The sequence below is a fragment of the Protopterus annectens genome, chromosome 1.part1 (genome assembly GCF_019279795.1).
Source record: "Protopterus annectens isolate FY-2018-M chromosome 1.part1, PAN1.0, whole genome shotgun sequence".
NCBI lineage: Eukaryota > Metazoa > Chordata > Ceratodontiformes > Protopteridae > Protopterus > Protopterus annectens.
The window spans coordinates 885134041-885148466 of NC_056726.1; positions in this window are offsets into that span (position 1 = coordinate 885134041).

Consider the following 14426-nt stretch of genomic DNA (forward strand, 5'->3'; position numbering starts at 1 on the left):
AACAAAACATGAAGAGCAAAAAGAAACAAATCTCATCTGCAAAGGAAAAAATAACTCATTCAAACCATTTAAATGTCCCTGCATATGGATACATGTTTAAATAGCTTGAATGAATAAATAACAGCATCACATCAGTGCCAAATTGTGGCATTGATTTAAATACCAGTATGCCATTTCAGCACTGATGATCACATGTTTATGCCCCCTGTCAGCTTGTGCACACTTTGCCATGCCCTGGCTATGTTTCTGCATCATATGTTTCCAGTCATTTCCTGCAGATGCTGTAAATGGATGAATTTCCTTACCTAGGTAATTTTCATTCCTAGTTAAAGTCTGTGTGCTTCCAGAGAACCACATAAAACTGTTGAACTTCTTTAAAATGTGTAGTAATAATTTTGGGCCACTCCTTAGAAGCAGCATTGTTCAGCATCGCCCACTCATAACCATTTCTGAAAATGTATTTTTAATTATTTGTTAAACAGGCTAAGTGGACTAATACATGTAGATCTTTTCCAGCCATATTCCAGGTCACAAGGGCAGTACTAAGGAGTAGATGCAGAGATAATTTAGAGTAGTCACTCAGCATCATGCTTTGGCATGTTGGATATCAAAATGCCTCAAGGAAACTCATATAGATGTACAGTTTTTTCATCTTTCTACAATTCACTCTCACTAAAAACAACCCTCCCAAAAAAAAAAAAAAAAAAAAAAACTTCCTCCAGAGTCCATTCTGAATATTTTTTAGCTTTAAGTTTCAGTATGACCCATATTTTGTATGTGACTCCTAGACTGCACACCTAGTAATAACCTATGAACAGTCAGCAGATGTCACCATATGTATGATTTGTACACTTTTGCCTTCCACTTTCATAACATTTAATAGCCTCCTCCACTGTGCTTGTCCATTGCTCATCTGATGCAGCCCTTATGCAAAATGAGTACTTGTTTGAGAATAAATTTCATGGACTCCATCACTTTGTGTAGTATTGCCTTAACTTGTACATAATTACTGAGAAACCTCTCTTGTTACCTCTTTCTTACCCTCATACCTCCTATTCTGATTTATCCATGATATTGTTGGATTTTTCTCCATCTCTTAACATCTTGACATGTGACTGCAACAAGACCACATTTTTCTTTTGTCTTGCCCAATAGTCCTAACTTTAACTATTTAAATGCTCCTGTTAATGCTATTAAGAAGCATGTCCTAAGCAGTAAGACTTCATTATAGTTTCATAGTTTCATAGTTTAGTACTAGGCTATCTGCCCTGGGGCATTTGTAAGCCTAGCCATAGTGATGTGGCTTTCACCACCCCATGAAATGGTACAAAAATGCACAGAATAGATTTAGAATACTGTGCATATGTCTAGTAGTGACACAGTGAAGGTCCCCTTATATAATAGAATTAGTTTACTGTGCCCCTGTTTAGTAGTGACACAAAGGTAACCCCTGGGGTAAACTTACGATCTCCCATCCACTCATCAAGATTTCTCTTGAAGAGAGTCAGTGAGGGGCTCTGCATAACATGAACTGGGATCTTGTTCCAGAGCATGGGAAGCCTCTGGGTTATGAATCTATCCCTCCAGCATGTCCTATTCATACTTGTGCCGAGGTTTAAGTCTTTAGCTCTCATGGTTCTGATGGATTTGGATTTTTTGAGGTGGAGCATGTCCATCAGTTCCTGATTGGACATGGCCTTGTACGTCAGGCAGAGATCACCTCTGAGCAGGTGGTATGCTACTGAATAGAGCTGGAGTTTCTTTAGTCTGGCAGAATAAGACATACATTGGAGACCCTTGATCCTCTTGGTGAGGTACTTTTGTGGTCTCTCCAGCTGTTGCAAATGCCGGGTGAGGTACATACCAAATGGGGCATTGTACTCAATCATGGGTCTGATGAGGGAGGAGTATAGGGGTACAGTGACATCCTTGGATCTGGATGTGAATCCCTTCATGATAAGGTGTGCAAGGTAGAATGTTTTTTTAACCACTTTGGCAACATGGGTGTCAAATGAGAGGTTGCTGTCGACTTGGGTCCCTAGGTCCCTGATTACTTTTTCCGTACTCAGTGGGTTGCTGTCTATGTGATAATTTGTGGGTACTTTGTTTTTCCCAAAGGGGATGACTATACATTTTTTGGCATTTAGTTTAAGGCCATGACTCCGGCACCAGTTGTCCGTTTCTGTGAGGCCTTTTTGTAGGATGTATGTGTCCGCTGGTGTATTGACTATGGTGCCTAGTTTGCAGTCATCTGCAAACTTTGTCAGCCACAACCCTCCCATGTTTGCTTTAACATCTGAGAAATAAATGCCGAACAAGAGGGGTCCCAGGACAGATCCCTGTGGGACACCACTTGTGACTGGCTTTGAGTCTGACATTGCTCCAGCGATTTTAACTTTATGGGTTCTGTCCTTTAGCCAGTTTGCAACCCATCTAGTGACATAAGGGTTTACGTTTAAGCTGTTGAGCTTATCTATGATGCCTGAGTGGAGTATTGTGTCGAAGGCCTTAGCCAAGTCCAGGTAGGCTGTATGGACTGCTTTGCCCTCATCAATGGCTCTAGTGACTGTTTTGAAAAAGTCAACCAGGTTCAAAAGGCAGGATCTGCCCTTTACAAAGCCAAACTGGGTGGGATCAAGTGTCTGTAGGTCCCCAATGTCTCTGTTTATGAGTTCCATAATGATTCTTTCCATAGCTTTGCAGACCAGGCTGGTTAAGCTTATGGGGCGGTAGTTCCCAGGGTCTGTAGAGGTACCCCCTTTGTGGAGTGGGACCACTGTTGTGTACATCAGTGTTCAGGTACATATCCTGTAGTAAGGCTAAGGTTAAATAGCATTTTTATGTGCGGGTTTAGCTCCTCTTGGAGTTCACGTAGCACGCAACCCGGGATACCGCCAGGTCCCATTGATGCTGTGTTTTTAACTTTGCTGAGGGCAGCTCTCACTTGGACATCTGAGATGACAGGGAGATTACATTCAGCTGGGATAAGTATTTCTTCTTTTGGGGGTGAGGGAGGGGAGAAATTTGCACTGAACCTGTCAGCCAGAATGTTGGCAATATCTGTGGGTTCAGTGTATTTTTTGTTGTTGTGAACTAACTCTGAGCATATCTGAGAGTTTCCGCCCAGGTTTCTAACACAGCTGAAGAAGGCTTTGTGGTTATCTTTAGTGTTCTTAGCGATTTTTCTCTCAAAGTTGGCCTTGGATGTTTTTATGAGAGAACGTAGTTTTCTGCTAGTGTTGATCAGAGATGTCTTCCCTTTATGGGATTTTGCTCTGTCGTGCAGTAGCTTCCTTCTTTTGTTATACAATTTTTTTATGGCTGAGGTCCACCAGACAGGACGCTTGCCTTTGGTGGAGAGGGACTTGGATTTATTTGGGATTGCATGATCCATGCATTCTTAGAGATGTCCATAGAAAGCATTTGTGAAGGATTCAGCATTGTGGGATGTGGTATCCACTGGCCCAGTGGGCTTAAAGGATACCATCTCAGTCTTAAGAAGAGTGAAGTCTGCTTTTGAGAAGTTTTTCACTGTGGTCTTTTGTGCTGGGGGTGGAGATGGGATATGTATATCCAGGGTGATTAGTTTGTGGTCAGATCTCACTAGTGAGGAGTATACCTCTGGTGTGGAGCATTTTGTCCCCATGTTTGTGATGATCAGGTCTAGTATATTATCTCCCCTAGTGGGAGAGGTGACTAGTTGTTCCAGTGCATTTGAATTTATGAATTCCAGGAACCTTTGGGCTAGGGTGTTAGGGCTAGAATAATGTACCCAATCTATGTTAGGGTAGTTGAAGTCTCCCAGTATGATGGTATTTTGTGATACATTCATATCCTCCAATGTCTTCAGGAAGGCTGAGTGAGGTTCCTGAGATTGGGAGGGTGGTCTGTAACATGCTACCAGTTGTATAGCAGTTTTGCCTATGGTTAGTTGCACCTGTATGGTCTCCGATGCTTCATGTGTTGCTACTAACCTGGAGTTGTGGATGTCCTTGATGAATATGGACACTCCCCCTCCCTTTGTGGTTCGGCCCGGGTTTTGGGGCCAAAAAGCAGGATACGAGGTATAGCCTGGTAGTGCTGGGGTGCTCTCAGGAGCCTTGAACCAGGTTTCAGTTAGTGTACAGACATCGATGTTCTCCATACTGAGGAGTGCATTGAGTGCCTGTATCTTGAGATTTAGACTTCTGGCGTTGAGCAGCATTACCCTTAGTTTTTTTCCATTTTTGTTTTCTAAGGAGGTGGGTTTGTCTTTTGAGCCTTGCCTAAAAAAGGCACTATGAGGGTGGCAAGAGCCTTAGCCAATATCCGGAAGCCCAGTGATGACAGGTGCAAGCCTTCCCTTGTGAAGCAGCGTGGCTTGTCCAACATGTCATCCCAGGCAGACAGACATTGGATCCCCTTAGAATGACACCAGTACTTGAGACAATTATTAAAGCTGATCATCTTGTCTTTGTATTGTGGCATCATTCTTGGTGAGGGCAAGATGCTGCTCAGGGTCAGGGTCATACCAGCCTGGGCTACATAATCAGAGAGCTCCTCTATGTTTCTTTTCATGTAGTCCAGGGAGGTACATCTCAGGTCATTCACGCCAGCATGGACAATGACAGAGTCATATTTGTACTTGCTTTGGAGTGACCTGAGTGCATGTGTTATGTGGCGGATCCTAGCTCCCGATAGGCAGCTCACAGTCACCCTCTCCTTGTTCAGCCTGGTAAGCGGGACATCAGTGTGTCTGACTATAGAGTCACCTATTACTAGTGTATCAGGCATGGTGTTTGGCCTTAAGGGCTGTGATTGATTGACACACTGATTTATTGAAGTATGTGTTGCATGTGTTTTGTTTTGAGGTGGTGGATTTTTGGATGTCTGCTTTGGGAGCCTCTGTTGTTTTGTTAAGTTTTTTATTAGAGCCTCTGAGTATGTCTTTGTGTTTTTATGTGTTTGGTTTGCAGTTGTGGTAGGTCAATGTGGGACTGGGTTTGTTGTGTGTGTGGTTACCATCTCCTCCTGTCTGGTCATGCCAGCCCTGAGTTGAGAGAGTTCAGCCTCCAGTTTGGCTATATAGTTGCATCTCTCACATGTATTTGTGTTTGTTGGGAGAAGGAGAGGGTTGTCTGTGTACATGAGACAATTGTAGCATTGTCTCAAGATACCCAGATTAACCAGCTGAACTGGAGAGGACGCCAGTAATCTACCACTCGACATGCTAGAACAGTATAAGGGAGTGCTGTGCCTTTAACGGAAGTGGATATTCACAGGGGTGGTAGTTGGATGTAGTGCTTACTTAGTACGAGAGTGCTTACTTAGTAGAGAAGTTTTGAGAACAAGTGCTAGGCTTATAATATAGCGAGTAGTCTGATTATACTAAGAGTAGAGCTTCCTTAAGGGAAAATTTGAAGAGCAGACTTGGCGGAGCCAGAAGTTGTTTAACCTAGTTTAACCGGCGTTGCACTATGCGCACAAACGCGCAAAGCCGTGCAAATGCGGATTTTAAATAGGGAAATTCAAAAGAGCTAGAAATGGTCCAAAACAACCAATTACTACAACTCTTGTGCTGAGGTTGCTTCCTACAGGGACAGGTAGGCTGCTCAAGGCTCCCCACTCCCACTGGTGAGCAAGGAAACTTCCTTCTATCTAAGTAAGGTAATGGACAACACAGGAACTACACCACAGCCCAGAACACAGCAATGCCTGTAAACTGGTCTAAACTAGTCGAGGAGAGGCAGGAAAACAAGGATTATTTTTTTGTTTTTTTTTGTTTTTAGATAGAAACACACACAAAATGCAGAAACAGTAGTAAATCAGTTACACAGGCTAGCACACTTTAGTGGGCAGCCTCAACAGTTAAATTAAACAAACAAACAAATAAACAAACTTTTGATCAAATTCGACTAAAATGTAACTTTAAGTGCAGATATTAAAATAATGCAGCAAACAGCTAAAAAAACAGTTTAAGCTTGTTTAGGGTAAGCTAGAGAAGCTATTTCAAGTAAAAAAACAGCAAAGATACTTAGGTCCAGAAAGTAGTCGCTTTTCTGAGTTCTCTGTAGCTAGGACCACTCTGCAGGACCACGAGGAGCTTGTCTGAGTAGTATAGCCAGAAAAAAACGCCCAGAGGCGAATTATAAACAGGGAACTTCAAAAGAGCTATCATCCTTGAACACTTATAGCTGCGATTTCCAAATACCTAAAAGTGCCCTAGGACCAGTGAACCACTGTCCATCCTACCTTTTTGTTTTTTGTCAACCCCACCACTGTAAAATTTATTTTATTTATTTCATTGAGAAGAATGCTATATAATCTTCCATGCCTGTGATCTTCAGAAGCAGCTTTTCATTGCATTCACCATTCCTACCCATGAATTAAGCAACATCAGAGCATATGACATCAGCTGCATGAGTGGTATACGACTCTTCTCACTCCACTGTTGTTCACACTGTTTCAGTGAAACGGTGTACCCCTTAACAATACTCTAATTCAGATGGCCAAAGAGTTTACTATAATGCTTTTCATCCATCTTCCATCAGCTCCCACAAAGTTGTAAACCATGATGGAGTGTAAGTTCTGCTTTTGATGTTAACCAGCTGTAATAGTCCCACTGTGAACAAGAAAATGATATGCTGTAGAATTGCCAGAACTCCTTAAATGTATTGTACTCTCACTTAAATTCAGTGACAGATACTGCAACATGAAATGCCATATTAGTCTTACTGTGATCCCACTGCTTCATGCTGTTTTTATTGTATGCATGACCCTGGTATTATTTAACCTAAATCTTATCACCCTATCTCTAAGCTATTTCCCCACAATTTGAAGGCCACTGCAACTGGGAAAACTATAGTGTTGAATTACTTATCTCCATGTTCTATACCACCTTATCTAACCACCTCCTGGCTAGCCATTACCTGAAGGCAAAGACACTGAATCCAGTTTTCCCTGCTCCATTCATGAATAGTGGGTTCTCAGATTCAGGATCCTGTCTATCACACATTTATCCCACTGTACCTTTCCTAGAATTTCAGCTGCACTCATTCATCTTCTTCTAGATCCCTTGTCACCCTAGCCTTGTGACAGTACTTCCTGCAGCCTGACCTATTGCTACCAGCTTCCTCATAAATGATCTCCCTGCTGGTATCACCCAAAATACAAATTCAGCAAACCAGTTAATGCCTGCAGCTGCCCTAGAGTAACATTTTTTCTGCTCTTCAAGGCCTCTTCTAAATATATCACCTTATTTGTGGTTAAATTGCACATCCTATTTCTTTATTAATCTCTATTCCTAAGAAACATATAAATGACGCCAGGCTTTGTGTCTTCTCATGCACCAATGGCCTCCTAAACTTTGTGTAGACTTGGATGAAAGCTTGTATGGACGTGTTGCATTCCACCCCCCCCAAGTCTTTTCTCCCCCATCAAAAAAAAATCATTCAGATAACAGTAAATAAATGTTTCCTGGTAAAATAAATAAATAAAAATAAATAAATGTATTACGTGATTGTCCCTCACTACCTATACTGACAACTAATGCAAAAGCCTAATATATTTCTGGATAACCTATTGGCACACATTTGTCCGTGCAGCAGAACACAACAAACTTTGTGCTTAAGAACCCTTTGTCATTTGTCTGGGAGGATGAATGAGGTTTAACAGAAGGCAGGAACTGCACAATTTATGTAATGCTGGATTGATGATAATTGTACAGAAGAATATAAGTGATGTATAATGTTGTAACAGTGAACATGTTAATGTGGTTTATTTTCTTTTGTATAAATGTATGTTTGCCTATGTCATAAGTGATAACTCAATAAAGGTGTTAAAAAACCCTTGGTCTTTCTTATGAATCAGCAAGTGACTAAATGCTGTGTCTATGACTGCTTTTGCCATTAGTACTTTTCCTCTCACACGTATCATCATCATCATCGCTTCATCAAATAATGAGTAGGAGACAGATGACTGTTTTAAATCATTTTGATCACTGTTTGTGCCCCTTTTCAAGAATGATAAATAGGGAATCAGTCTGTATTCATTTGGTGTTTCCTAAGTACCAACCAGCAAAGGTAAAAGTCCCGAAGCAGGTAAAAAAAAAAAAAAACTCTTAGATGGTATCCAAATGTATTACCTTTGACTCTAGATCATTCAGAATTAGTGTGATGCTCCCAAAAATTCACTTAGAATATGTACTCCCTCAGAAATACACTAAATGCAATTTATGGATTCATATCCCTTGTCAGCATACTAAAGCACCACTGTCTCTTCTTAAAAATGCTAAATATCAGCTATCATTGCTCAAGCCACACTTCACCTATCCAGCTTAACATCTGAACTCTTGCATATGGATTATTGCACCGCTTGCTAAAAAAATTCTATTTCAACTTGCACTTACCCATTAGATCACAAACCAATAAAGTCCCAACCTCCAATATCCAAAACGTTGTGTTTACTATTGGACAAAAAAGTTACAGTAACATTGTTTCGATCAAATGGAACCTACTTCCTATAAATGCAAGTAATGAGAGAGACAATGCCACAGTTAGATTAATATTACTAGTCCACATTACTAGCATCTTTGAATATCAGTCCTTTGTCATAGCAATACGTAAGTACCCTTAATTTCTGTTTGTCATTTAGAGTCTTGCCTGTTGCACATTTGTTATCTTTATTTATTTGCCACATCAAGTTCTGAAATTAATATTAAATATCCTACTAAATCTAAGGACCTATGTATAAAGTACAGTTGTGTACCTAGCATAAATGTAGATGTTCAAGTGTATTCACTGTTGCAGTCATTACTCTTGGGTTATCCTGCTGGCAGGCTACCCACAGTCGGCCTGAATTCTAAAGTCCTGGTCCGGCATCAGTTGCTGTCACCTCTTCCCTGATGTCAGTGCGCCAGGGGTATAAAAGATGCAGCCAACGCCATTTTCTTCAGTTTTTCTTGCCCCAGATGTCAGGTGCCCCCAAAAAGGTAGGCTAAATATAGTATGCCAGTAAACATACATGCAGTAAAGAAACATTTCCTACATCTATAAGCAAATACACCACATAGGTTGTATAGAATAGAGAAGTACAGATGAACCCCAGCAAAAGAAAGGGGGACGATGGGAGGGTAACCTGGACTGCAACAGTGAATACACTCGAACATCTACATTTATGGTAGGTACACAACTGTACTATGTTCATCGTGTTTCACTGTTGCAGTCATTACTCTTGGGTTGAATCCCAAAGCTGAGTATGGGTGGCTGAGCTAAATAGGGTTAGGAAAGGCTATGAGGCCCTGCAGCAATGCAGTGGCAAAGCCTGCTCTGGATTTAGAGTAAAGAGGTAAGTGGTAGTGCCTTGTAAAAGTGTGCACTGAACTCCAAGTTGCAGCCTCTAAGATGTCTTTGGTTGGTACTCCTCTGAGGAAGGATGCTGAAGTGGCTGCTGCTCTGGTAGAATGCCCTTAGGCACTGACTTGCCATGCTGAGAAAAGCAGAAACAGATGCAATGACCTATCCATTTAGAAATAGTCTGCTTTGAGATAGCCTTTCCTTGTGATCCTGCAGCATATGACACTAAAAGTTGCTCAGTCTTTCTGAAAGCTTTAGTTCTGTCCAAGTAAAAGCGTAGCTGTCTGTGTACGTCCAAAGAGTGCAGAATTTTCTCACCCTTGTTCTGTGGGTTTGGATAAAAGGTAGGCAAGTGAATAGTTTGGTTGAGGGCCACAATGGACACTACCTTAGGCATAAATGTTGGGTTTGTCCTCAGAGAAACCCTGTCTTGATGAAATATGATAAAAGGTTCCACAGCCATGAGTGCTTGTAACTCCGAGACTTGTCTTGCAGAGGCTATTGCCAGTAGCAGAGCTGTTTTCCAGGATAAGAATTTTATATCAGCTGTTGAGGCTGGCTCAAAGGGTGGCAGTGTGAGTTTTTCCAAGACATAACTGAGGTCCCATGCAGGTCTTGGTGCTCTCCTTGGAGGTCTTATATTTTTGGCCCCTCTGAGGTACTGCCTTATTAAAGGATGAGAAAAGATAGGAGGTTCCGTATTATAATGGGCTGATATGGCAGAGGCATGAATATTCATTGAAAAAAAGGAAAGGCCTTTGTCCAGCATCTCAGTTAGGTATTGTAAAATCTGTGGAATATTTGGTACATATGTGTCAATGCCTTGTTCCTGGTTCCAAGCACAGAATCTCTTCCATTTTTCAGCATAAGATTTTCTGGTACTGGGCCTCCTGGATAACATCCATAACAGCTTTTGAAAGAGGAGTGTTTGGAATGGCTACATTATCCACCATGCTGCCAGATTTAAGGTCCTGAGTTGACTGTGCAGGATCTGATTGTTTTGTTGGGTCAGCAAGTGGGAAGTTTGAGGCAATATCCATGCTGGGCCTTGAGACAAGCTCTTTAGGGTTGGGTACCAGTGCTGGCGTGGACAGTCTGGTGCAATCAGTATCATTTTTGGCTTCTCTTGTCTGACCTTTAGGAGAACCTTGGGAAGGAGAGGCAGTGGAGGAAAGGCGTATACTGTTAGGTTTTTCCAGCTGAAGGAAAGGACATCCACTCTCCATGCTTGTTTGTGATAAATCTGTGTGCAAAATCTCTGTAATTGGCAGTTGTGAGGGGAGGTGAATAGATCTATGTCTGGGCATCCCCATTTCCTTGTTATCATGCTGAAGACTTGTGGATCCAGTTTCCACTCATGGGGATCCATGAGGTTTCTGCTTAGTTCGTCTGCCAGAGTATTTGTTTTTCCTGGCAGGAATTGTGCTTGCAGGTGAACTTGGTAAATTAATGCTGTGTCCCACAAGGTCATTGCTTGTCTGCAGAGGGGGTAGGAATGTGTGCCTCCCTGCCAGTTTATGTACCACATGTCCGTAGTATTGTCCGTCTTGATCAGTAGCTGTCCTGGATGAAGTAGGTCCTTGTGCATTCAAATTGGAACCTTAGTATGAGAGACAGCCTTACAGAACTATCTGCAAATATATAGAGCTGAGTATACTTTTCTGTGTTATTCTGTATTATAGAGCTAAATTGTTTGCTTAGATATCTGTTGTATATATATATATATATATATATATATAGAGAGAGAGAGAGAGAGAAAACAGTATATATTTTTTGGCTTTATAATTTGCACATTCCTCACATCTGTGTTTCCCTACCCCCCCTCCCAGTTCTTGGTCATAGTTTAAATTTGGTGGCTTTTGCAGTGCCCGCCCCACTGTAGATTTGATCTAAGACACTCCCCCAGGCCCATCTCTTTACCGCATTCTACCTAATTAACCCTTTCTGCACTTGCTTTTACTCCTTTTTAATTTAATTACATTTTTTCAAACTGTGTGTGGACTAATATTGCTACATATTCAAGTGTGCCAGCTTGCACTGCATGATAATTGTATTTACTACTGCTTTTGCTACTTTTCTGAAAAAAAAAATTCATCTGCTTTTACTGTACTTGTGTTTCTTCCTACTTTATTTTGCTTTTGCATCATCTTAAAAGTACTCAATTGTATTTATTACTGCTTGGTGTAACTCATTCTAAACCTTTTAGTTTCAACACTTGGGCTTCAGACCAGTTGTTTTACATTGAGAGGGTTTGTTGTCTGCACTGTAGTGGCAGAACAGGTAGCTTACATCCTTCTAAGTTGGGAACTGCTGATTGAGGGCTCAGTGTCTGTTATTCTAAAAGTGTATTAATTCTGGTTTAAGCACTTGGGCTTTCAGGCCAGTTATTTTACATTAGGAGGGTTCGTGGTCTGCACTCTTGTGGGAGGAGAGTCTGGACTCTGCCCTTCTGAGCTGGGAATTTCTGGTTGAAGGCTTATAGTGCATGCATATCTGAACTGCTTCTTACTGAAATTGGTACACCTTGTTTGCTGAAGCATAGACTAGACCCGGGCCTGCTGAATCTAGCTTTGTTTGTATAACTTGAGCACTAATCCAGGCATTCTTTAAAGTATTCAATTGTATTTATTACTGCTTGGTAGTAACTTGATTAAAGTGTAGCTATCATTCTAAGTCTTTTGGATTAAGCACTTGGGCTTCAGACCAGTTGTTTTACATTAGGAAGGTTTGTGGCATGCACTGTGGTGGCAGGACAGGTAGCTTTCATCCTTCTAATTTGGGAACTGCTGATTGAGAGCTCAGTGTCTGTTATTCCTAAAGTGTATTAGTTCTGGTTTATGCACTTGGGCTTCAGGCCAGTTATTTTACATTAAGAAGGTTCGTGGTCTGCACTCTTGTGGGAGGAGAGGCTGGACTCTGCCCTTCTGAGCTGGGAATTTCTGGTTAAAGGTTTATAGTGCCTGCATATTTGAACTGTTTCTTACTGAAATTGGTACACCTTGTTTGCTGTAGCATAGACTAGATCCAGGCCTGCTGAATCTAGCTTTGTTTGTATGCTTGTTGTTTGCTTGTTATTTCCCTGGAACGCTAATTCCACCTAAAACACGGCTTCTCAGCGCTTCTGTGGATCCCTAGTGATATCTGCATTGCTTACTGTACCTATTTCCTTGTTTCACTTGAAAGAAAGTTACTGTTTGTCATTTTTGCATTTAAGTTACCTGTAACACATTGCACTTAAGTTACCTGGCACTTGCTCACTAAAGCAATTATATAAGTCAGCACTAAAAATTAAAAGCACTACACCCTCACTCCCCATTGGCCCTTCTTTTCAATTATAAAGGAATTCACAATATTATTCTAGCATGTCCAAAGGTCAGTTGTCAATCTCCTCTCCAGTCCAGCTGGTGAACCTGGGAATCTTGAGGCAATGTTACAACTGCCTCATGTACACAGACAACCCTCTCCTCCTCCCAACAAATTCCAACACATGTGAGAGATGCAACCATATAGCCAAACTGGAGGCTAAGCTCTCTCAACTCAGTACTGGCATAACCAGTCAGGAGGAGAAGGAAACCACACTCACTACAATTCCAGTCTCACATAGACCTACCACGACAGCAAACCAAACACATAATCACACAAAAACATACTTGGAGGCTCTAAATAAAGATCTGCCTAAGCAGCAGAGACCTCCAAAGCAGACACCCAAGCAACCGCTACCCCAAAACAAAACACGTGCAACATATATCTTACAAAGCCAGTGTGCCGAACAGTCACAGCCCTTAAGGCTAAACAACACACCTGATACACTTGTAATAGGTGACTCTATTGTCAGGCACACTGACGTCCCACTCACCAGGCTGAACAAGGAGAAGGTCACGGTGAGCAGCCTGTTGGGCGCTAGGATCCGCCGCATAACACAAGCACTCAGGTCACTCCAAGGCAAGTACAAATATGACTCAGTCATTGTCCATGCTGGTGTGAATGACCTGAGACGTACCTCCCTGGACTACATGAAAAGAGACATAGAGGAGCTCTCAGGTCATGTAGCCCAGACAGGTATGACCCTGACCTTGAGTAGCATCTTACCCTCACCAAAAATTATGCCACAGTACAAAGAAAAATGATCGATTTTAACAATTGGCTAAAGTTCTGGTGTCATTCAAAGGGGATCCAGTGTCTGTCAGCCTGGGATGACATGCTCGACAAGCCACATTGCTTCACTAGGGATGGCTTGCACCTGTCACCTCTGGGCTTTTGGATACTGGCAAAGGCTCTTGCCACCCCCATAGTGCCTTTTTTAGGCAAGGTTCAAAAGACAAACCCACCTCCATAGACAACACAAGGAAAAATAAACTAAGGGTAATGCTACTCAATGCCAGAAGTCTAAACCTCAAAATGCAAGCACTCAAAGCTCTCCTCAGCATGGAGAATATCGATGTCTGTGCAGTAACAGAGACCTGGTTCAAGGCTCCCAAGAGCACCCCAGCACTACCAGGTTATACCTCATACCATGCTTTTTGGCCCCAAAACTCGGACAGAACCACAAAAGGAGGGGGAGTATCCATATTCATCAAGGATACCCACACTTCCAGGTTAGTGGCACTGCACGAAGCATCAGAAACCATCCATGTGCAACTAACAGTGGGCAAAACTGCCTTTCAGTTTGTAGCCTGCTACAGACCACCATCCCAGACTCTAGAACCTCACGTGGCTTTCCTGAGAACACTGGAGAATATGAAAGTCAGGTCTCTCCAAATACCTTTATATTGGGTGACTTCAACTACCCTAACACAGACTGAAAGCACTACTCAAGCCCCAACAATCTAGCCCAGAGGTTCCTAGAATTTATAAACTCAAATGCTATGGAACAACTGGTCACCACACCTACAAGAGGGGAAAACATACTGGCCCTGATCATCACAAACATGGGGACTCTATGCTCTGCACCAGAGGTACACCCTTCATTGGTAAGATCAGACCACAAATTAATCTCACTGGACATCCACATCCCGACCCCACCACCACCCCAGAAAACCACAGTAAAACATTTCTCCAAGGCTAATTTCACACTTCTCAAAACTGAGGTGAATT